We start from the raw sequence: 25,222 nt of genomic DNA on the forward strand, positions 1-25,222 counted from the left end.
TCGTGTGCTGGTTGTCAACAACCTCGTCACTACCCTTTTGTGGCACCGTTTCATCTGCCTGCAACCACCGGAGGTTTTGCTTCAAGCTATTCAGAGAAAACTGGTGGATTTTTGTTGGGGCGGCTACCACTGGCTTCGACCCAGCGCCATATGTTGTCCCTCGGCCGAGGGTGGTCATGGTCTTGTTGACGTGAAATGCTGCCTGTTGGCCTTCCGACTCCGCTCCATCCAACGCTTGCTTTATGCAGAACACTCACCAGGCAAGCCCTTGGCCTGCTCTATTCTTCAACGAGCTGGGAGGCTCGGTTACGGACAGGAACTGTTTTTGACCAACCTTCAACACGTCGATGCATCTCTGCTTCCGGTCTTTTATCAGAGCCTCTTGAATGCCTGGCAGGGCGTGTCGATAAGTCGTCAAACAGACTCGTATGGCACTAACATGTTTGCACACGAGCCTTTATTTTTCAATCCACTTTTCCCCGATATCCCGAGGAGTCGCGATTTCTACCAACATTTTATCGTGGCCAACACTTTAAAAGTGTGTCATCTCCGGCATGACTCTGGACATGGATGGAAACCTGCGAACGAGCTGGCGGACCTAACAGGTGTTCGGTCCAGGAGGTTAATCGGGAACATACTAAGAGCGGTGATCCGACGAAGCCACCAGCTAGGCCTACATTGGACCCAGGACGCAGAGGTTGAGCCCACAGTTCCAAAATTAATTGTGGCTTTTACCCCAAATGATCTGCCCCCCATGAGTACAGTGTCACCCCCCTTCCATGCTATGAGCAGCAAGAGCATTTATAGGTCTTGTGTGAAACTACTTCTTGGAGACCCACCTCTAGCTGGGGTTACCCGGTGGAAAGGACTCTTGCCTCCCGGTCCCCCCTCTGAGCCTTTATGGGATACAATGTATGCTGGACTTATATCTAAAAGAACAGGTGACCTTCAGTGGCGTTTAGCCCACTGGATTGTTCCTTCCAATGCTGTCATTCGTTTTTTTCCCCCATTTCCGGCGGTTGCCCCTTTTGTCCGGAGAGGGAAGACTTGTTTCATGCCTTCATTAATTGTGAAAGACTTTCTCCTTTGCTTTATTGGTTAAATTTTATTTCCCATAGATTGCGGATTACCTTTTCTTTGAAGGCTTACATCTTTGGTTTTCCTCCCAAAAAGGAAACTACATCTATTGTATTCGGTTTCCTAACCACCACCGCTAAACTTGCCGTATACCTGTCATGGAAGGCGAAACTGGGCGGTAGACCCATGCAAGAATGCAGTAGTATGGTTTTTTTTTAGTTCTTTGGTGTCAGCAAGGCTCAAACTTGAATTCAACTATGCCCAAACTGCAAACGACCTTGCAAATTTTATTGCGACCTGGTGTGTTGAAGGGATTTGTAAAGTCCAAGATAACAAATTGATAATTTATTTATAATATATTTCGGTTGTTCTCATACACTGTTTCTTGCTTCTCCTTGCCGGCCTTTTTCTCCCCCTTGTCTTGACCTACTCTTTCTTTCCTCCGTCTCTCCTCATGTTTGCAAATGCGAATGTAAATTTGTACATATAAAATTAATTATGCCTAGTTTAGAAATTATGCCTAGGTTTTCTCCTTGTGGTTTTTTTTTGGTATTTTCGCCTTTTCTGTTGTTTGGATTGCAGTGCACCGATTGTTTTTTCCTTGTGGAATTTCTATGACTTTGCTGATTTTCCTTGAAGAATTTCGTTTGGTGTTACTCTTGTTTTATACTTTTATAATAAAAAGAGATTAAAAGTCAAAGTCTGTCTGTCTCTGTCTCTGTCTGTCTATGTCTCTGTCTCTGTCTCTCTCTCTCTCCTCCCACTTTGCACAGCTGCCGCTCGCTTAGCACGCACGTGCGAGCGCCAGGTCTGTTGCTCAGTCACTGGCGGAGTGGCGGTACGTGCTGTGGCTCTTGTTGCTTTTTCCTTTCTTCCTACCTTTTGGTCCTTTCTGCTGTCCGAGTGTCGGTGTCCCTTTCTATCGTCTTGTCTACTGAGCGAGAGAGGGAGAGACAGCGCGGTTAAAGTTATCCACTTGGGTGGTTAACGGGATTTATTTATTTATTTCCCAGTTATTGTTGTTGTTGTTTTTTTTTCATTTATTTCGGCTTTATAAACCTTTGTACCATTTATTGGTTATTTTTTTTCGTTTAGTTACTTCAAATGGCTAGCAAGAATAGTCGAAGTAATGCCGGTTGTGACGCCGATGAGGGGTTAACAGATGAACACGGCATGTGTTTTGTCCCACCGGAAGATGTCTCGCTGGAGGAGACGCTCCTCGCAATCGGAGGATTGATCGGTTGTGAGAACATGTGGTGCATTCGGGACGCTGCCCGTAAGGTGGTTGTTTTCGTTTCACGTGTCCGTTTCGCGCGCATCGTCGTGCAGAACGGCCTCACCTTGGGTAATGACCAGTTTGTTCCGGTTTCGCCATGGAACACTCCGGCCTCGAAGGTAATACTATCAAACATTCTACCGACGCTGTCTAATGAGGAGATTCTTCAGAAGCTCGGTCAGTACGGTACTGTGGTGTCGAGAATTATCCAAGCCTCCATTCGCACCACAGACGGGAAGCTTAAGCATATCGAAACGTTTAGACGGTTTTGTTATGTTGTTTTGAAGGATGGTTTGACGCAATTGAATGTCTCTCTCGTTTTTAAGTCGTCAAAACGTGAGCACAGGATTTTTGCAGCAACGGAGAGGTTGATTTGTTACGGGTGTGGTGTACATGGACACACTCGGCAGTATTGTCCTGATGGGGAGAAAACGTATGCCTCAGCAGCCGGACCAGCCCCACCCGTGACCATTACGGAGGATTCTATAGATGTTTCGCCTTCAGTGCGGGAATCTACGTCGGACCATCAAGGTACGGCTAAGAGTGGTGCTGATGAGACCCATACGGATGTGCTTCGTGTAAGCGATGAGTCATCCAGTACAGCTGGCCATCGTGCAACCGATGAGTCAGCAAATGTAAGGGAGAAGCCTCTACCTGTAGAGGGAATGATTTGCGAGGAGCAGCAGATTGTAGATGCGGCGTCTCGGAAAAATTTGAAACGGTCACTTGTAAGTGCGAGGAATGAGGACAAAGGTGTTAAAGTGTTTGTGGTGCAGACAGGAAGCAGTTTAAACGATTCAGACAGTCCTTCACATGAAGATCAGCAAGGTGATGAAACTATGGCTGACATGATACCACCTGCTCAGGATGAAGGGGAACTTTTTCCTGAAGGTTGTAAATCAACCTGCGAAACCGAACAGCCTACTGATGACCATATCAATTCTAATGGGGAATGCAAAATACCCATTACTACTAATAACGACTCCTCCCCTCCCCATTGCAATGATGCATGAGGATAAAGAGGATGAAGAACCTAAGGTAGATGGGGATGGAACAGGTGTTTCTGTACAGGTTCAGGAGGAACTCGTTACTAGCGTCACGGAGGGAATTCTAACTACAGAGACACTGATCGGCCATGAGGAACCAGTGGCAATGGTTGACAGGGCCCCCCCCCCCCCTCCCCCCTCAGGAGGAAGAGCAGCCTTTGGAGATCCCAAAAGAAAATATTGTCAGATTTTTGAAGGAAACTTTCAGACAAAGGCATGTACGAATTAAGGATCATTTTCCTAATATCCAGGCCTTCCTTGCAGCCGCAAAACCTTTGCTGCAAAGGAGTAAGCATGTGGAAATCTCCGAACCTGAATTTCAGCGGCTGAGGAAATCCATCACGAAGGCAAACAAGGAATTAATTGAGGAAGAGGACTTCACCCCCCAGAAGAATCAACCATGGAACTAAATGTTGTATCCTTAAATATAAATGGGGGTCGTGCCCCCTTACGGAGGGTGCAAACCATTCAAGCGGTTGGAAAAGAAAAGGCTGACATTATTCTCTTACAAGAGACCCATGCTACTAGTGCTCAAGTAGCCGATTGGGGGAAACTTTTTAAAGGGCAATGGTGGCTAAGTGGGTTCCCTACACCTCGGGCCGGTGTTGCCATTTGCCTAAGTCACAAGATTTGTGCTCAACAGGTTTCATTTAAAGAAATCTATAAAGGGCATTTGATCTCCGTAGATTTTCTTTATAATACCCAAAAGATTATAGTAGTGAATGTTTATGCACCGTGTGACCCAATGGAGAGGAAAATTTTCTTTTCCACTCTGCGGGATTTTGTAAAAACTCTGGACCCAACAGCCTTTATCTGTATCGCGGGAGATTTTAATTGCACAATTTGTCCGTCGATTGATAGGAATGGTCATGAGCCTCATGTTGCCTCTACGAAAGCTCTAGAGGACACCATCAACATCTTTCGGTTTAAGGATGTGTGGAGATCACAACACCCACTCTCACGCTGTTATACATGGTGTAGATGCAATGATGGTATTATGTCAATGGCAAGGCTGGACAGATTCTATGTGAACAAGCCAATGTTGAATGTGGTGTCTGTCTCCAAAATTTTACCAACTGGATTCACAGACCACAGTTTAATCTCAATGTCCTTTAAGTTACCCTTTCCACCCAGTGGTAGTGCTTACTGGTCGTTGAATACTCGTCTCTTACATGACAAGGAATTTAATGAGGCCTTTCACGTCGTGTGGGAGAAAATTCGCTCCTCCAGACCTTCGCTCCCCCTCGCTGGTGACCTCCCAGCAGGAGTATGATAGTCTCCGGCTGTGGTGGGACATTGCAAAATCCCAAATTAAGAATTTCTGTCAACAATATAGTGCATACACCACCAAAATCCAATCAATATCAATCGATCAGTTAAAATCTGAAATTATATCTTTAGAACAGAATGTTGACAAGGTTGGGAGAGGTGCACGTGACCAACTAATATGGGCAAAGAAAGCAGTGCTGGAGGAAGCGGTACGGCAACGGGCGATGGGTGCCTTGGTCCGAATGCGAATGAGCTATTTAACTCTGGACATGCCAAACAAAGAGTTCTTTAAGTTAGAGTCTTCCCTCAAAAGGTCACAACAAATTCATACTTTACTCACTCCCAATGGGTCGCTGGTGACCTCCCAGCAGGCGATCAGGTGTACTCTGAAAGGGTTCTATTCTAACTTGTATTCTCCTCAGAACGTGGATAATGAGGTGATACGAGAGTTAACTGCTGGGCTTCCGAGTGTCGAGGAGGATGAGCGATGCATGCTCGATTCCCCAATTTCGGCTGATGAACTTGAAGCAGCTGTGCGGAGCCTGAAAGATGGGAAAGCTTCTGGAATAGATGGCCTGCCCACAGAATTCTACAAGACCTTCTGGGCCCTTGTGGGACCTGACTTACTCGATGTACTCGATTAAAGCATACGTGTCGGAGAACTTCCAATGTCTTGTAGACGAGCAGTCGTTTGTTTGCTACCAAAAGCTGGGAATCTTCAACTGATTGATAACTGGCGACCTGTCTCCTTATTGTGTGTTGATTACAAGATTTTCTCTAAAGTACTTGCTAATCGTATGAAGACTGTGATCAGTTCAGTTATACACCCGGACCAGACCTACTGTGTGCCTGGAAAATCTATTTATGATAATATTTTTTTGGTAAGAGATATTATTTCATGCAATAATTTCCTGCGTGACGATTTTGGATTGCTGTTTCTTGACCAAACTAATAATAATAATAATAATTCATTTATTTTGTATAGCGCTTTTCCAGAAGCCCAAAGGCGCTTGAATGCTGTTTTGCTGTCCAGAAGCCCAAAGGCTTGAAGGTTGAACCAAACGCAAACTAAGGCCTTCGATCGTGTTGACCACAAGTACCTTTTTTCTGTCCTGAAAGGAATGGGGTTTGGTGAAACTTTCACCTCTTATGTGAAACTCCTGTATACTAATACTCAATGTATGATGAAGATCAACAATAGGTTATGCTCTCCCTTTCCTTTCCAACGGGGTATTCGCCAAGGTTGCCCCCTCTCTGGGCTTTTATATATAGTCGCCCTTGAACCACTCCTTCGGTCTATTAGACAGCAAATACCTCAGGGAATGAGAAGTATAGGAGCAGAATTTGTGCAGACGGCTTATGCTGATGATGTCTGTGTTTTGATTAGAAGCTCCAATGATGTCTCTGCTTTACAACGTTGTATGCGAGATTTCTCTGCAGCCTCTTCTGGTGGGATCAATTGGAATAAAAGTACAGCATTATGGTGTGGCAAAGGCAATCTCTCTTGTGTATCACCACCCTCACTCCCACACAACCTGGTCTGGAGAACGGACGGGGTTAAATATCTTGGAGTGCATATCGGTAATCGTGAAACAGAAATGAAAAATTGGGAAGGAGTGTTGGAACAAATTATGCACAGATTGAAAGCATGGGAAGGACTGCTGAGGTCCATCTCCTATCGAGGCCGTACCCTTGTCATAAACAATCTGGTTGCAACAAAATTATGACACAGAATTATTGCTTTACAGCCATCAAACCAACTAATTATGGCTACTCAGCGAATGCTAGTAAACTTCTTTTGGAGTGGCTACCATTGGCTGAGGCCTGAGATATTGTACTACCCCCGGAAGGAAGGTGGCCAGGGCATTGTTGATATCTCTGGTCGGGTTGTGGCCTTTCGGCTGCAGTCTCTGCAGAGACTACTGTTTGCTGAACAGCTGCCCTGGCGGCCCTTTGCATTTTTTCTGTTACAACAGGCTGGTAGACTGAGATATGATCGGCAGCTTCTTTTGATAGACCTCGAGCATATAAATTTTGCCTCTCTTCCGAGATTCTATCAGAGTTTATTGGACACTTGAAAAAGGTTTGACGTCCACCGCTTCCTTGAGGGCTATAATTGTCGAATGTTCCTTCAAGAACCCCTTTTCTTCAATAACTTTTTTTCTGGTATCCCTCATAGCCATGCCCTGATTAAAAATTTTTATCCAAGGAGGGATTAACAAAGTATGTGATCTGAGAGATTCATCTGGAGTTAAGTGGAAACCTGCTGGTTTGGTGGCAACCTCAGTTGGATCTCGGTCTGTCCGACTTGTAGACCAAGTTGTACGTATAGTCATCAGAAAATTTAGACAGCTAAACATCGGCTGGGAAGGTGTTGGTAACATTGAGGACTTTCGGTTAGGTTTCCCTGAAATCAAAGTGCTCCTTTCGTCTTCTCTTCAGCCGGAGATTGAACATACCCCCCCCCCCCCCCCTTTTCATCTTGTAACTAAGATTGGAATCCGTGATCTCTCTCGACAAAATAAGAATGTACCCCTCTCTGGGAGAACACAAGTAGCTTTGTGGTCAGAGCGGTTAGGGTCGGGGTCTCCATCTACCCCCCTTTGGCCTCACATGTACACCTTACCAATACATGGTGTGTTAGCGGACATACAATGGAGGTTAGCACACTGGGCGCTTCCCTCCAATATTTTTGTTCACCGTATTAACAGCTCACTGCCGGAAACTTGTCCTTTCTGTGACCAGAAGGAGGATTTGTTTCATGCTTATGTACAGTGTCGTAGACTGACATCGCTTTTCTTGTTCCTTGAATATCTTTTTCACCAACTGTCCTTCCCTTTCAATATGCATATGTTTATATTTGGTGTGTCTTTCAGGCCCACATGTAGAGATGTGGGTGTTCTTCTCAATTTTTTGGTTGCTGTTGCAAAATATGCGATATATAAATCTCTGAAAATTAAAATAGATAACGGCTATGGCTCTGATGCTATTTCTATTTTTAAAGGGTTTGTCTCAACCCGACTCAAGCTAGAATTTGATTTCTTTGTCAGTAATGGAAACGTCCAACTTTTTGAGAGAAAGTGGTGTATTGGCAATGTTCTGTGCTCAGTCGATGATTCAAAAGTGGTAATTACTTTATAATTCCTGATTGATTTGACTTTTTTTTCTTTGGAACTGATTGCTTGCATATATGTTTCTTCCTGTGTCCTTGAATACATTTCTCTCTCTCTCTCTTAGTTTTTCGCTTAATTTGCTCCTGATGTATTTATAGCTCTTGCATGAGCATTTCCTTTAAAATTGGTTGTGGTTTTGTTTGTGTCTTCCCCTTTGGTTTGTAAAATATATATTTTTGTATATTCGCTGGTTTCTTTTAAATACCCTTTGCTCTTTTGTGGTGTCTTCATGATCCTTATGCAATTTCTTTAAACTGGTTGCTTTGTTTGTTCTTTTTACAACTGCTTGTGAAATGGCTTTACATTGTTTATAATAAAAGGACACAAAAGTCAAGTCCAAGTCTCTCAGTCAGTCAGACACACACACTCTCTCTCTCTCTCTCTCTCTCTTTCTCTCTCTCTCTCTCTCTCTCTCTCTCTCTCTCTCTCTCTCTCTCTCTCTCTCTCTCTCTCGCGCCCCCTGCTGGTCGTTGGTGAGTCGTGCGTGGGTGTGGCAATCATGGCTGCTGTGTGTGAGGAGCTGTGAGTACTGTGTTGTGTTGTTGCCTTTCCCATCCCCCTTTTCACTCCCTCTGTGTCCTTGTACGTGTTTGTGAAGTTTTTCCCCGTGTTTTTCCTTCTTTGTTGAGACAAGAGAGAGAAAGAGAGCGCGCATGGTGAGTTTGGTGCGAGTCCTAAAGAACCTTGTGTTCTTCGGGCCTGTGCTCTGCTTGCCGTGTTCTTCATTATCGTCGTTTATCGGCTCCCTTATTCTATTTCTTTTCATTTTACCTTCGCCTGCAGGCTTTGCTTGCGATAGGTTCTATTTTGTTTTGTTTTTTCAAATATTTCCTTAGTTTGGTTCATTTATCGCTATGGCAAGCGGTCGTTTGCAGAATAGTATTTATGAGTCGCTGACTCGAAAGAATGGAGTCATCGTGAGTCCGCCCGACGGAGTTCGGGTCGAGGACATTGTGTTGGGCTTGGGAGAGCTCGTTGGGATCGAGAACGTTTTAGCGGCTTCGAAGATGAACCAACGAGTTGTGGTTTTTCTTTCAGAGGAGCGCTACGTAGCCCAGGCCGTCGAAACGGGTTTGTCGGTACCGCCGGACATTTTTGTTAATGTGAGTCCGATGGACACGCCGGCGGTGAAAGTGATTTTGTCGAATATTCCGCCGTGCGTGAAAAGCGGAGATATTGTGTCCGTTTTAAAACAGTTTGGGACCGTGGTGTCACGAGTCTCCATGATTCCTCTTCGTTTGCGATCCGATTCAACGGTTCGTCACATAATGTCGTTCCGACGGCATTGCTACATCGTGCTAAAGAACAACGCCCAGTCGCTCAATGCGTCGGCAACGCTGGTTGCTGATAAGCGAAACTACATGATGTACATCGCAACGGAGACGATGACGTGTTTCACCTGCGGGGAGCACGGACATTTGAAAGGTGCTTGTCCGACGTCCATGTCCGGTGGCACATCGACACGGACGGAGCCAAACGCTGCCTCAAGTGGCACATCGACACGGACCGAGCCAAACGCTGCCTCATGTGGCACATCCAGGACGCTGGATCAGCCTTCACTTCCGAGGCTTGAAACTGAGGAACCCCCGACGGAAGACGGGGTTTTCATCACTGTGACCTCCAAGAAGAGGCAAAAACGTGGCGGGGTTGGTGAGGACGTGCAATCGAGCCGTCCGAAAAAAATGGCGTCGGCAAAGGAGCTTAACGTTCCTGTTTCAGAAATGGATTCGTCCACGGCTGGTTTTGCTTTGCAAAACAGATTCAGTGTTTTAGGCGAAGAAGAAGAAGAAGAAGACGTTTCCGCACCTGATTGTTGCGAGCCGTGCACAACGGCCCCAGAACCGATCGTAAATACCTCCATGACTACTGGCAAGGTGACCTCTAATGAGGTGCCTGATGCACCCCCACTCCCTGTTGAGTGTGAAATGTCGGAAACCATGGAGGCGGAAAATGTAACGACCTCTTCTCCGGTAGAGTGCGAAGCCTCCGTTGCAGAAACCTCAGTTTCTCACCTGGATTTTAAAACCCCCATTACGGAAACACCGGTCCTGCCTCTGGAAAAGGGCGTTTTTTCCGCTGTGGAAACACTCACATCAGAGTGTGTTAATGTTAATAGAAACTACTCTGATGATGACTCAGACGGTGCCTCGTCGCTTGCCTCCGGTGCTAGTATTGAAGCCTGGAATGATCCAGGTTTGGCTCAAGGTTCCGAGGGAGGCGCTGAAGTGTCACCCACCAAGATCTTAAAGTTTCTTCAAGACACGTTTCGAAAGAAACAAATCAAAATCAATAATTTTTTCCCAGATTTGTCTGCTTTCATAACTTCCTCCAAACATCTCCTCCTCAAGGCAGAACAGCTTGGTGTGACAGAGTCACAAGTGTTTCGCCTTAGGAAATGTGTGCTCAAAGCCAGGAAGGAGTTGCAGGCACAGTCTGACTTCTTCCCCACTTAATTATTCATCTTTAAATTTACAAGATGACCTTTTCTATTGTAACCTTAAATATTAATGGGGGGTGCTCCCCCCTGCGTAAGGCCCAGGTAAAGTCGCTTGTCCAGCATAAACGCTTTGATATTGTTCTTTTGCAAGAGACGAGGTGTAGCCCTTCTTGCGTTAGTGAATGGAACAGAATGATGAAAGGACAGTGGTTCTTTAGCAGCTTGGCCTGCTCTCGTGCTGGAGTTGCTGTCTATTTGCATCATTCTTTCTGTGCACAGGGTGTCGCTTTTAAAGAAATTATTAAAGGGCATTTAGTCTCAGTGAATTTCTTTTTTAATGGTTATAAGCACACGATCCTAAATGTATATTCACCGAGTAATAGCACAGAAAGATTTAATTTTTTTACACAGTTGGATTTTACTCTCACGCACCTTGACTTTGATGGTATTGTTTGTCTGAGTGGGGATTTCAACTGCACAATGGACCCCACTCTTGATCGCAATGGAGCAGAGCCCCATCCAGCAAGCTTGGTGCCTCTAAGGGGAGCATTGTCCAAGTTTTCCTTTGTGGATGTGTGGAGGCTCCAGAATCCATCCGCACGTCAATATACATGGTGCCGCTGTGCAAATGGCCGCTGTCTCTTGCGAGGCTGGACAGAATATATGTCAACAGTGACTCCTTAAATGTTGTGGGCCACGCTGTTGTAGCCCCGAGCGGTTTTTCGGACCACCATATGGCCATTCTTCATGTCCTTTCTCCGGCCCGGAATCGCGGTGCTGCTTACTGGACTTTCAACGTCAGCCTCTTGCAAAATGAAGCGTTTCTTGATGCTTTCCGGGCCTTTTGGGAAGTTATAAAGTTGCGAAAGCCTTCCTTCTCTTGCCTTGGGCAATGGTGGGATAACGCAAAGGCCCAGATTAGGTCATTTTGCCAACAATATAACTCCTTTTGTACGAAGAATGAAACAGCGATGCAAACTCTCATCGCCAAAGAGATCTTGTGTCTGCAATCAAACCTTCCGGCCCAGAGCGCTGAAAGGACTTGTTCTTTAATTGTGAAGAAGAAAGCCCTCCTTGCTAAGCTCTGCGCAAAGCAGGCTCGAGGGGCTCTAATACGATTACGAATGGAGAACCTGCGTTTCATTGATACCTCTTCGAAATTCTTCTTCGGTTTGGAACTGCGAGCGAAGAGAAACCAGCAAATAACTTCACTGTGCACGCAAGGAGGTCGAACGACTCAGGACCAAAACGAGATCAGAAATTTGGCCAAAGAATATTTTTCAGATTTGTATTGTGCTAGGAACACAAAGAAGAATGTGATTCTTTCAATGACTGCTTCTCTGCCAACCCTGTCTGAGTCTGCACGGCAGCAACTGGACGAAGAAGTTACCCTAGGGGAACTCTTTGCCGCTTTGCAAACTTTGCCCACCGGCAAGGCTTCGGGGCTGGATGGAATCCCTGCGGAGCTCTATAAGGCCTTCTGGGACCAACTGGGACCCGAACTGCTCGGCCTCTTAATTGAGGGCCTGCATTCAGGCTTATTACCACTCAGTTGCCGTAGGGCTGTACTTGCCCTTATACCCAAGAAGGGAGACCTACAACAACTTCGGAATTGGCGTCCAATTTCCCTCCTCTGCACTGACTATAAAATTATTTCAAAAACTCTCGCAAACCGCCTCAAGCCTGTCATCGGGGATATTGTACACCCCGATCAATCATATTGTATCCCAAAAAGAACAATACATGATTGTATTTTTATTGTGCGTGACGCGATTGATATTTGTACCGTGGAACAAAGAAATGTTGGTCTAGTGTTTTTAGATCAAGAAAAGGCTTTTGATGCCATCGATCATTTTTATCTCTTTGCTGTTTTACGGGGGTTTGGTTTTGGTGAAACTTTCATCGGTCACGTCAAATTATTGTATAATAATATTTTTAGCCTGCTTAAGGTGAATAATATTTTAAGTCAGCCTTTTTCTGTGACTCGGGGTATTCGCCAAGGGTGCCCTTTGTCCGGCCTTCTTTATTCCCTCTCCGTTGAGCCTCTTCTGAATCGGTTGCGCACACGGCTTCGTGGTTTCTGTCCTCTGCCATTGGCCAACCCGGTAAAGACCGTCGCTTATGCGGATGACCTATGCGCGTTTGTTAATTCGGATGAAGATATTTGTGCCCTGGTCGAATCCACCAATGAGTTTACCTTGGCTCGCTCCGTAAAGGTCAACTGGCAGAAGTCCAAAGCTCTTTACTTAGGTCCCCAGAATGGTATCCCCCCTCCGACCCTGCCAATGCAGCTTGAGTGGGCACATGATGGGATATGCTACCTCGGGGTCTTTCTCGGCACTCAGGATTTCTTTTCTAAAAACTGGGAATCGCTGATTACCAAGACTGAGCAGCGGCTGCAAAAATGGAGGGGACTATTGAGACAGCTTTCCTATCGGGGTCGTACTCTGGTCATCAATAATCTTGCGGCATCGATGCTGTGGCATAGGTTTATGGCACTACAGGCCCCAGGTTCTATTCTTAAAAAGCTCCAAAGTATTTTTATCAATTTCTTTTGGGATGGGAAGCACTGGCTCCGGCCCGGCGTAATAAGTCTGCCCATTGCTGAAGGTGGACAGGGATTGATAGACGTAACAAGTAAAGTGATGGCTTTTCGCCTCCTTGCATTACGAAGGCTGCTGTATTCCGATGTACCATGGAAAGCCTTTGCTCACTGCTTGCTCAGGCAAGCAGGGACACTTGGCTTCGGTGACGAAATCTTTCTTCTTGACGCAGCGAGGGTGGACATAACATCGATCCCCTTGTTTTACAGAAGTATGCTGGAAGCATGGCGGACAGTCGCGTTTTGCCGCGACACCAGTGCCTATACTCTCCAAATGTTTTTAAATGAACCAATTTTCTTTAATCCCTTTTTTAAAGGGGTCTGTAGTGACCGTTCCTTTGTGCAAAAGTTCATTGATGTCAACTTTACCAGGGTCAAGCACCTTAGGAATCCCTTCACATATAGATGGAAGCCAGCTGCTAATGTTGCCGTGGCAACTGGTGTGAGATCCATCAGAGTTATTGGAAGGATTTTCTCTGTGATTTCACGAGCTTTTAAACTAACCGGGCTAAAGTGGGATCCAGAGATTGAGGCTGCCCTCCCTCTGTCCCAATGTCCCTTTCCTCGTCTTTTAATTTCATTTCGGGGTTTTATCTCCTTTAACTCGATGGAGAAATCCTCGGTGTATAGTCTAAGTGTTAACACTCTCATTCCTGACAGACCTGCAGAGCCACGAGCTCATTGGAAAGCGTTGCTTCAAGCTGGCCATTCCGCAACAATCAAATGGCACGTGATGTATAAGGAGCCAATCGTCAAGCGCTCTGGGGATTTACAATGGCGGCTGGCGCACTACATCTTGCCTTGCAATGTTCTGTCCCATCGCATATGTTCTGAAAATTCAGAATTGTGCCCCTTCTGCGATGCCCCTGAAACCATTTTTCATACCTTCATTGAGTGTTCGAGACTGTCCTCCCTTTTTAATATTTTATTACGTGTGACTCAGGGGCTCGGTCTGATTTTCACACATTGTGTTTTTATATATGGTTTTAATATTTCTCATTTAAGTAAAAATGAATGTTTTTTAGGGAACTTCTTGTGCTATGAAGCAAAGCTTGCCATTTATCTTTCAAGAAAACGGAAATTGCAGAACATTGATATTTTAGCTGATGACCTTTTAAGGATTTTTAAAGCGTCGGTTACATCTCGTGTCCATTTTGAGTTTGAAACCCATGATTTTGCTGTCTTTGAAAAACGATGGTGTGCCAAACAATCTTTATGTAGCTTGGTCAATGGTGTTTTAGTAATTAATTTATAATCTGGAATCTTTGCTTCTATGTTAACCCATCCACCATGCTCTTCCTCTGCATGTGTTGCATGTATTTTTCTTTGAAGTAAGAAATAACCCTTTTGTTTGGAAATAATTGTCTGGAATCACATTGAATGATACCTTTCAATAAAGAGGAACAAAAATCAAAACTCTCTCTCTCTGTCTCTGTCTCTGTCTCTGTCTCTGTCTCTCTCTCTCCCCTCCCACTTTGCACAGCTGCCGCTCGCTTAGCACGCACGTGCGATTGCCAGGTCTGTTGCTCAGTCACTGGCGGTACGTGCTGTGTCTCGTGTTGCTTTTTCCTTTCTTCCTACCTTTTGGTCCTTTCTGCTGTCCGAGTGTCGGTGTCCCTTTCTATCGTCTTGTCTACTGAGCGAGAGAGGGAGAGACAGCGCGGTTAGAGTTATCCACTTTAGGTGGTTAACGGGATTTATTTATTTATTTCCCAGTTATTGTTGTTGTTGTTTATTTTCATTTATTTCGGCTTTATAAACCTTTGTACCATTTATTGGTTACTTTTTTTCGTTTAGTTACTTCAAATGGCTAGCAAGAATAGTCAAAGTAATGCCGGTCGTGACGCCGATGAGGGGTTAACAGATGAACACGGCATGTGTTTTGTCCCACCGGAAGATGTCTCGCTGGAGGAGACGCTCCTCGCAATCGGAGGATTGATCGGTTGTGAGAACATACGGGCAGCGTCCCGAATGCACCACAAGGTGGTTGTTTTCGTTTCACGTGTCCGTTTCGCGGGCATCGTCGTGCAGAACGGCCTCACCTTGGGCAATGACCAGTTTGTTCCGGTTTCGCCATGGAACACTCCGGCCTCGAAGGTAATACTATCAAACGTTCTACCGACGCTGTCTAATGAGGAAATTCTTCAGAAGCTCGGTCAGTACGGTACTGTGGTGTCGAGAATTATCCAAGCCTCCATTCGCACCACAGACGGGAAGCTTAAGCATATCGAAACGTTTAGACGGTTTTGTTATGTTGTTTTGAAGGATGGTTTGACGCAATTGAATGTCTCTCTCGTTTTTAAGTCGTCAAAACGTGAGCACAGGATTTTTGCGGCAACGGAGAGGTTGATTTGTTACGGGTGTGGTGTACATGGACACACTCGGCAGTATTGTCCTGATGGGGAGAAAACGTATGCCACAGCAGCCGGACCAGCTCCCCCCGTGACCACTACGGATGATTCTATAGATGTTTCGCCTTCAGTGCGGGAATCTACGTCGGACCATCAAGGTACGGCTAAGAGTGGTGCTGATGAGACCCATACGGATGTGCTTCGTGTAAGCGATGAGTCATCCAGTACAGCTGGCCATCGTGCAAACGATGAGTCAGCAAATGTAAGGGAGAAGCCTCTACCTGTAGAGGGAATGTTTTGTGAGGAGCAGCAGATTGTAGATGCGGCGTCTCGGAAAAATTTGAAACGGTCACTTGTAAGTGCGAGGAATGAGGACAAAAGTGTTAAAGTGTTGGTGGTGCAGACAGGAAGCAGTTTAAACGATTCAGACAGTCCTCCACATGAAGATCAGCAAGGTGGTGAGACTATGGCTGACATGATACCACCTGCTCAGGATGAAGGGGAACTTTTTCCTGAAGGTTGTAAATCAACCTGCGAAACCGAACAGCCTACTGATGACCATATCAAGTCTAATGGGAAATGCAAAATACCCATTACTACTAATAACGACTCCTCCCCCCCCCCATTGCAATGATGCATGAGGATGAAGAGGATGAAGAACCTAAGGTAGATGGGGATGGAACAGGTGTTTCTGTACAGGTTCAGGAGGAACTCGTTACTAGCGTCACGGAGGGAATTCTAACTACAGAGACACTGATCGGCCATGAGGAACCAGTGGCAGTGGTTGACAGGGCTTCCCCCCCTCAGGAGGAAGAGCAGCCTTTGGAGATCTCAAAAGAAAATATTGTCAGATTTTTGAAGGAAACTTTCAGACAAAGGCATGTACGAATTAAGGATCATTTTCCTAATATCCAGGCCTTCCTTGCAGCCGCAAAACCTTTGCTGCAAATGAGTGAGCATGTGGAAATCTCCGAACCTGAATTTCAGCGGCTGAGGAAATCCATCACGAAGGCAAACAAGGAATTAATTGAGGAAGAGGACTTCACCCCCTAGAAGAATCAACCATGGAACTAAATGTTGTATCCTTAAATATAAATGGGGGTCGTGCCCCCTTACGGAGGGTGCAAACCATTCAAGCGGTTGTAAAAGAAAAGGCTGACATTATTCTCTTACAAGAGACCCACGCTACTAGTGCTCAAGTAGCCGATTGGGGGAAACTTTTTAAAGGGCAATGGTGGCTAAGTGGGTTCCCTCCACCTCGGGCCGGTGTTGCCATTTGCCTAAGTCACAAGATTTGTGCTCAACAGGTTTCATTTAAAGAAATCTATAAAGGGCATTTGATCTCCGTAGATTTTCTTTATAATACCCAAAAGATTATCGTAGTGAATGTTTATGCACCGTGTGACCCAATGGAGAGGAAAATTTTCTTTTCCACTCTGCGGGATTTTGTAAAAACTCTGGACCCAACAGCCTTTATCTGTATCGCGGGAGATTTTAATTGCACAATTTGTCCGTCGATTGATAGGAATGGTCATGAGCCTCATGTTGCCTCTACGAAAGCTCTAGAGGACACCATCAACATCTTTCGGTTTAAGGATGTGTGGAGATCACAACACCCACTCTCACGCTGTTATACATGGTGTAGATGCAATGATGGTATTATGTCAATGGCAAGGCTGGACAGATTCTATGTGAACAAGCCAATGTTGAATGTGGTGTCTGTCTCCAAAATTTTACCAACTGGATTCACAGACCACAGTTTAATCTCAATGTCCTTTAAGTTACCCTTTCCACCCGGTGGTAGTGCTTACTGGTCTTTGAATACTCGTCTCTTACATGACAAGGAATTTAATGAGGCCTTTCACGTCGTGTGGGAGAAAATTCGCTCCTCCAGACCTGAGTATGATAGTCTCCGGCTGTGGTGGGACATTGCAAAATCCCAAATTAAGAATTTCTGTCAACAATATAGTGCATACACCACCAAAATCCAATCAATATCAATAGATCAGTTAAAATCTGAAATTATATCGTTAGAACAGAATGTTGACGAGGTTGGGAGAGGTGCACGTGACCAACTAATATGGGCAAAGAAAGCAGTGCTGGAGGAAGCGGTACGGCAACGGGCGATGGGTGCCTTGGTCCGAATGCGAATGAGCTATTTAACTCTGGACATGCCAAACAAAGAGTTCTTTAAGTTAGAGTCTTCCCTCAAAAGGTCACAACAAATTCATACTTTACTCACTCCCAATGGGTCGCTGGTGACCTCTCAGCAGGCGATCAGGTGTACTCTGAAAGGGTTCTATTCTAACTTGTATTCTCCTCAGAACGTGGACAATGAGGTGATACGAGAGTTAACTGCTGGGCTTCCGAGTGTCGAGGAGGATGAGCGATGCATGCTCGATTCCCCAATCTCGGCTGATGAACTTGAAGCAGCTGTGCGGAGCCTGAAAGATGGGAAAGCTTCTGGAATAGATGGCCTGCCCACAGAATTCTACAAGACCTTCTGGGCCCTTGTGGGACCTGACTTACTCGATGTACTCGATGAAAGCATACGTGTCGGAGAACTTCCAATGTCTTGTAGACGAGCAGTCGTTTGTTTGCTACCAAAAGCTGGGAATCTTCAACTGGTTGATAACTGGCGACCTGTCTCCTTATTGTGTGTTGATTACAAGATTTTCTCTAAAGTACTTGCTAATCGTATGAAGACTGTGATCAGTTCAGTTATACACCCGGACCAGACCTACTGTGTGCCTGGAAAATCTATTTATGATAATATTTTTTTGGTAAGAGATATTATTTCATGCAATAAGTTCCTGCGTGACGATTTTGGGTTGCTGTTTCTTGATCAAACTAAGGCCTTCGATCGTGTTGACCACAAGTACCTTTTTTCTGTCCTGAAAGGAATGGGGTTTGGTGAAACTTTCACCTCTTATGTGAAACTCCTGTATACTAATACTCAATGTATGATGAAGATCAACAATAGGTTATGCTCTCCCTTTCCTTTCCAACGGGGTATTCGCCAAGGTTGCCCCCTCTCTGGGCTTCTATATATAGTCGCCCTTGAACCACTCCTTCGGTCTATTAGACAGCAAATACCTCAGGGAATGAGAAGTATAGAAGGAGCAGAATTTGTGCAGACGGCTTATGCTGATGATGTCTGTGTTTTGATTAGAAGCTCCAATGATGTCTCTGCTTTACAACGTTGTATGCGAGATTTCTCTGCAGCCTCTTCTGGTGGGATCAATTGGAATAAAAGTACAGCATTATGGTGTGGCAAAGGCAATCTCTCTTGTGTATCACCACCCTCACTCCCACACAACCTGGTCTGGAGAACGGACGGGGTTAAATATCTTGGAGTGCATATCGGTAATCGTGAAACAGAAATGAAAAATTGGGAAGGAGTGTTGGAGCAAATTATGCACAGATTGAAAGCATGGGAAGGACTGCTGAGGTCCATCTCCTATCGAGGCCGTACCCTTGTCATAAACAATCTGGTTGCAACAAAATTATGGCACAGAATTATTGCTTTACAGCCATCAAACCAACTAATTATGGCTACTCAGCGAATGCTAGTAAACTTCTTTTGGAGTGGCTACCATTGGCTGAGGCCTGAGATATTGTACTACCCCCGGAAGGAAGGTGGCCAGGGCATTGTTGATATCTCTGGTCGGGTTGTGGCCTTTCGGCTGCAGTCTCTGCAGAGACTACTGTTCGCTGAACAGCTGCCCTGGCGGCCCTTGGCATTTTTTCTGTTACAACAGGCTGGTAGACTGAGATATGATCGGCAGCTTCTTTTGATAGACCTTGAGCATATAAACTTTGCCTCTCTTCCGAGATTCTATCAGAGTTTATTGGACACTTGGAAAAGGTTTGACGTCCACCGCTTCCTTGAGGGCTATAATTGTCGAATGTTCCTTCAAGAACCCCTTTTCTTCAATAACTTTTTTCCTGGTATCCCTCATAGCCATGCCCTGATTAAAAAATTTATCCAAGGAGGGATTAACAAAGTATGTGATCTGAGAGATTCATCTGGAGTTAAGTGGAAACCTGCTGGTTTGGTGGCAACCTCAGTTGGATCTCGGTCTGTCCGACTTGTAGACCAAGTTGTACGTATAGTCATAAGAAAATTTAGACAGCTAAACATCGGCTGGGAAGGTGTTGGTAACATTGAGGACTTTCGGTTAGGTTTCCCTGAAATCAAAGTGCTCCTTTCGTCTTCTCTTCAGCCGGAGATTGAACATACCCCCCCTTTTCATCTTGTAACTAAGATTGGAATCCGTGATCTCTCTCGACAAAATAAGAATGTACCCCTCTCTGGGAGAACACGAGTAGCTTTGTGGTCAGAGCGGTTAGGGTTGGGGTCTCCCTCTACCCCCCTTTGGCCTCACATGTACACCTTACCAATACATGGTGTGTTAGCGGACATACAATGGAGGTTAGCACACTGGGCGCTTCCCTCCAATATTTTTGTCCACCGTATTAACAGCTCACTGCCGGAAACTTGTCCTTTCTGTGACCAGAAGGAGGATTTGTTTCATGCTTATGTACAGTGTCGTAGACTGACATCGCTTTTCTTGTTCCTTGAATATCTTTTTCACCAATTGTCCTTCTCTTTCAATATGCATATGTTTATATTTGGTGTGTCTTTCAGGCCCACATGTAGGGATGTGGGTGTTCTTCTCAATTTTTTGGTTGCTGTTGCAAAATATGCGATATATAAATCTCGGAAAATTAAAATAGATAACGGCTATGGCTCTGAGGCTATTTCTATTTTTAAAGGGTTTGTCTCAACACGACTCAAGCTAGAATTTGATTTCTTTGTCAGTAATGGAAACGTCCAACTTTTTGAGAGAAAGTGGTGTATTGGCAATGTTCTGTGCTCAGTCGATGATTCAAAAGTGGTAATTACTTTATAATTCCTGATTGATTTGACTTTTTTCTTTGGAACTGATTGCTTGCATATATGTTTCTTCCTGTGTCCTTGAATACATTTCTCTCTCTCTCTCTTAGTTTTTTCGCTTAATTTGCTCAATATATATTTTTTGTATATTTGCTGGTTTCTTTTAAATACCCTTTGCTCTTTTTGTGGTGCCTTCATGATCCTTATGCAATTTCTTTAAACTAGTTGCTGTGTTTTTTTTTTACAACTGCTTTGTGAAATGTGTTTTTTTTACAACTGCTTGTGAAATGGCTTTACATTGTTTATAATAAAAGGACACAAAAGTCAAGTCAAGTCTCTCTCTCTCTCTCTCTCTCTCTCTCTCTCTCTCTCTCTCTCTCTCTCTCTCTGTCTCTCTGTCTCTCTGTCTCTCTGTCTCTCTGTCTCTCTGTCTCTCTCTCTCTCTCTCTCTCTCTCTCTCTCTCTCTCTCTCTCTCTCTCTCTCGTGTTGTCCCCCCCCCCCCATTCCTTCCTTTCCTATCGCGCCTTTGTCGTGTCCTTCTTTACCACCTGTGCCCTTTCCCTCCCTTGAGAGAGTGAGAGAAGAGCCCAAAGGTGAGAGCAGACCCGTTCGGTTCAGTTTACCTGCTCCGTCGGTGCTGTTTACCTTACTCGCGTCGTGTGAACTTTATTATTCATTTTTTCATTTCGACTTTATTTATTTTGTGTCCTTTCCGCCTGGTCAAGGTGGAAAGGTGAGACATCGCCGTTATGGCGAGTGTTCGTGCACGGCAGGAAGGGTTTGAAACCCTAACAAGGAAGCATGCTTTCGTGTGTGTCCCTCCCGAAGGTGTTCCTACCGAGGACATTATCCTAGCTGTAGGGAATGTTATCGGCGATGAAAATGTCCGCGCCGCGTCGCGGATGAACCAAAAGTTTGTTGTTTTCGTGTCGGACGAGAAGTTCGTGCATGATGTTGTTAGTACCGGTCTGTCATTGAAAGGTGGGCAGTTCGTCATGGTTTCCCCGATGGACACACCGGCGATTAAAGTTATTATTTCAAATGTCGCTCCGTTTATCACAGATGATAAGTTAATGGCTGTTCTGACCCGGTATGGAACTGTTGTTTCCCGAATCTCGATGATTCCCCTGGGATGTCGGGATGAACGAATGAAACATGTTATGAGTTTCCGGAGACAAGTATTCATGGTGCTTCCTGATCGCGGCGACGATACAGGACTAAACATCTCGTTTAAAATTTCGGTAAATGATCGTCAATATCAAATGTACGCTTCGTCAGGCACCTTAACGTGCTTCCTTTGTGGAGCCTTCGGACACGTTAAAAGGTTTTGTCCCAAAGCATCTTGTACGAAGTGCGGCAAATTGGGACACACCAATGTGGGCTGTAAAAAAGAAAACGCCCCGACCGTGCTTCCTCATGCCTCGACCGTGCTTCCTCACGCCTCGACCGTGCTTCCTCACGCCTCGACCGTGCTTCCCAACGCCTCAACCGTGCTTCCTCACGCCTCGACCGTGCTCCCCGACGCTCAAACCGTGCTCCCCGACGCTCAAACCGTGCTTCCTGGCGCTCAAACCGTGCTACCTGAAGCCCCGACCGTGCTTCCCGACGCCCCGACTGTGCTTCCTGATGTCCCAACTGTGCTTCCCGAGGTCCCGACTATGCTTCCCGAAGCCCCAACCATGCTACCTGAAGCCCCAACCGTGCAACCCGAAGCCCCAACCGTGCTTCCCGAAGCCCCGACTGTGCTTCCCGACGCCACAACTGTGCTTCCCAACGCCCCGACCGTGCTTCCCGACGCCCCGGTGCTACCCAAACCCAGTGAGATGGCACTTGGTGATGCTAGTACTGCTGACGAACCCATGAATGAAGAACTTGTCATACTGACCAAAAAACGGAAAGCACCACTAACAAATAGCCCCGATGGTGCGATAAAGAAGGCTGTCTTGGGCAGAGACACTGTCTCTGCAAAAGAGGGCAAAACGTTTACAGCAAACGAAAATATCGAACGCCAAAGTGGTAAAGAAGATGTTACTGATTTCCCAGGCTCTGAGAATAAAGCCGACATTGATCCGAACAATGCGGCCATTTTTGAGCCTGAACGCGAAGCCCCACCGGTCCCCCCTCCAGTAGCTGAGCGGACTGGTGACCAAACAAATTGCTCTGTCTCACAAACAGAAATCGTAACCCCGGCTACGCAGAGATCTGCAGCCATTTGCCAAAGCACACATAAAGAAAGTAAGCACCAGTCTGCTCGTGAGTGTGTACCAGAGTACCCAACGAAATCTCAGGAGATGCCTCCAGAGGAGCTCGTGAGAGCTGCAAGTAAGGCCCAAGATCCAGGTGGGACATTATCAGACCTGTCAGAGTCTGAGGACGAGGTGGAAGTGACTGAGCTGTCACAGCATCTCAGTCACAGATACCCCCCCAACACATCGTGTCATTTCTAGCTGAAACGTACAGACAGCGTAACATAGTCATTAAAGACCATTTTGACGATTTGGCTGCATTCATCCACACTGCAAAATCCATAATTAAAACGCCTGAACAATTTGACCTGAATAAGTCACAATACCACAGGTTAAGAAAATTCATCACACGTGCAGGTGTAGAGTGTTCCCAGCCACAGGCTGATTTCATCAATACAGGATGAAAACTATAAAACTTGCAACCTTAAATATTAACGGTGGTGGTGCTAGACACCTCCGCCAGGTTCAAGTAAAAAACATATTTCAACGGAAAAAGGTGGATGTGATCTTACTTCAAGAAACTCACATCACACCAAGTGTAGAACATAACTGGCATCAACTTTTTAAGAGCCAATGCTATTTCAGCAATTTATCAGCCTCATCTGCTGGAATCGGCTTCTTGCTGAAGCCAGGCCTCGTGTGTGAGTCATGCCATTTTCAGGAGGTAATAAATGGTCGGCTTAGCTCTCTCAAACTAGTAAGCCATAACTTCCATTACACCATTTTTAATGTGTATGCGCCAAGTGATAGCGTAGAGCGTAAGTCCTTCTTCACCGCAATGATAAATCACTTAAGATCAGTTGATTTTGATCATTGTGTGTGTGTCGGAGGTGATTTCAATTGCACCTTCGACCCATCGGTTGACAGAAACTCTGCCGAACCCCATCCTGAGTCCCATGTACACTTATCCAATTTTTTTTTAGCACAATGGGCCTCGTTGATGTTTGGCGGTTGCACCACCCAAGCACATCCCAGTACACCTGGTGTCGATGCGCCAATAGTCGAGTATCCTTGGCAAGGCTTGACAGATGGTACATCAACGTACCCTTTAAAAATACTGCGGTTTCTTCAAATATTTTTCCTTCCGTGTTTTCAGACCATCATATGGTAACTTTAAACCTTTCCTTTCCTCAACCCGCAAGTAGGAGCGCTTATTGGAAGTTTAATGTTAGACTTCTAGAAGATGGTATGTTTAAGGAAGCCTTTCGTGTTTTCTGGGCAAGTCTAGTAGCAAAGAAATCTTCCTTTTCTTCATCCAGCATATGGTGGGATAACATGAAATCTCAAATTCGGGTTTTTTGTCAATGTTTCCAATCACACAGCACAAACGACAAGCACATTACAATGGCCCGGTTGGAATTGGATATTCTACATTTGGAGAATAAATTGGCTCATGAAAACAATGACGCCAATTACCGGTTATTGCTTGTAAAGAAAGCTCTTTTAAGGGAGTTAGTTCAAGAGAAAGCAGCCGGAACATTAATTAGACTTAGAATACAGAATGTAAAGTTATCAGACACCCCAAACAAGTCTTTCTTTCATTTAGAATCCTTAAGCAAGCCATCACGGCTAATCTCTTCTGTTTTGGACTCAAGAGGCAACGTTGTTGTCAACGAGGATGATGTTAGAATAAACATTATTGAATTCTTTACAAAACTTTTTGAGGAGCAGACTGTTTGTAATGATACAATGATGGATTTAACCTCTCACCTCCCCTCCCTAACTGAGGCTCAACGGTTGGAGCTTGACCTACCAATCACCCTCCTTGAGCTAACCTGTGCTCTTGCTGCCATGGATTCAGGGAAAGCTCCGGGTATTGACGGTCTACCTCCCGAATTCTTTCTGACATTTTGGGACCTTTTAGGCCCTGAGTTGCTGAATGTTTTGGACACTTCTATACAGACTGGTATAATGCCGCTGAGTCTAAGAAGAGCCGTAGTGTGCTTGCTCCCGAAAACTGAAGATCCCCGACTTTTGGTGAACTGGCGACCGATCTCCCTGCTGTGCACGGACTACAAGCTTTTTTCAAAAGTACTAGCTAATCGACTAAAAAAGGTTATTGGTGATCTAGTACTGCCAGAACAGAGTTACTGTGTTCCTGGAAGATCCATCCATGATAATATTTCTTTAATCAGAGATCTCATTGATGGTAACCGTGTTAAAGAAGACTTTGGAATGATGTCGCTTGATCTTGAAAAGGCATTTGACAGTATCGACCATAAGTTTATGCATCATGTGTTACAGGCATGCGGCCTCGGAGCAAACTTTCGTTCCTACATTTCCTTGCTATACACGGATGCATTTAGTTTAATTAAGATTAATAATGTGCTGGCTCCCCCCATCAAGGTTCGGAGAGGGGTCCGGCAAGGGTGCCCAGTCTCTGGTTTATTGTTTGCTCTTTCTTTAGAGCCTCTTCTCAATCTACTGAGAAAGAAGATTTCTGGAATAGCACTCACTCCCATGAGTGCACCGCTAACCCTATGTGCTTATGCGGATGACGTCTGCATCTTTGTAAAAGATAAGGATGATATCGATATCGTTGTTGAGTGCCTGTCAAAGTTTCACGCTGCCTCCTCTTTAAAAATCAATTGGAACAAGAGCAAGACGTTATGGATACCCTCCCTTTATCGCAACCTTCTTCAGCCTGTACCACAGCCGCACCCATCCCTCCCCGCAGGGTTGCTGTGGGGAAGTGAGGGAATTAAGTACTTGGGCATATTCCTTGGTTCCCCACAGTATGCTCAAAGAAATTGGGACGGGGTAATTGAGCAAGTGGGAGAAAGATTGAACCGATGGAAAAGGGTTTTACCTCATTTGTCCTTCAAGGGCCGTGTGCTAGTGATC

Source organism: Myxine glutinosa, chromosome 12 (assembly GCF_964187855.1).
Source record: "Myxine glutinosa chromosome 12, kmMyxGlut1.1, whole genome shotgun sequence".
NCBI classification, from domain to species: domain Eukaryota; kingdom Metazoa; phylum Chordata; class Myxini; order Myxiniformes; family Myxinidae; genus Myxine; species Myxine glutinosa.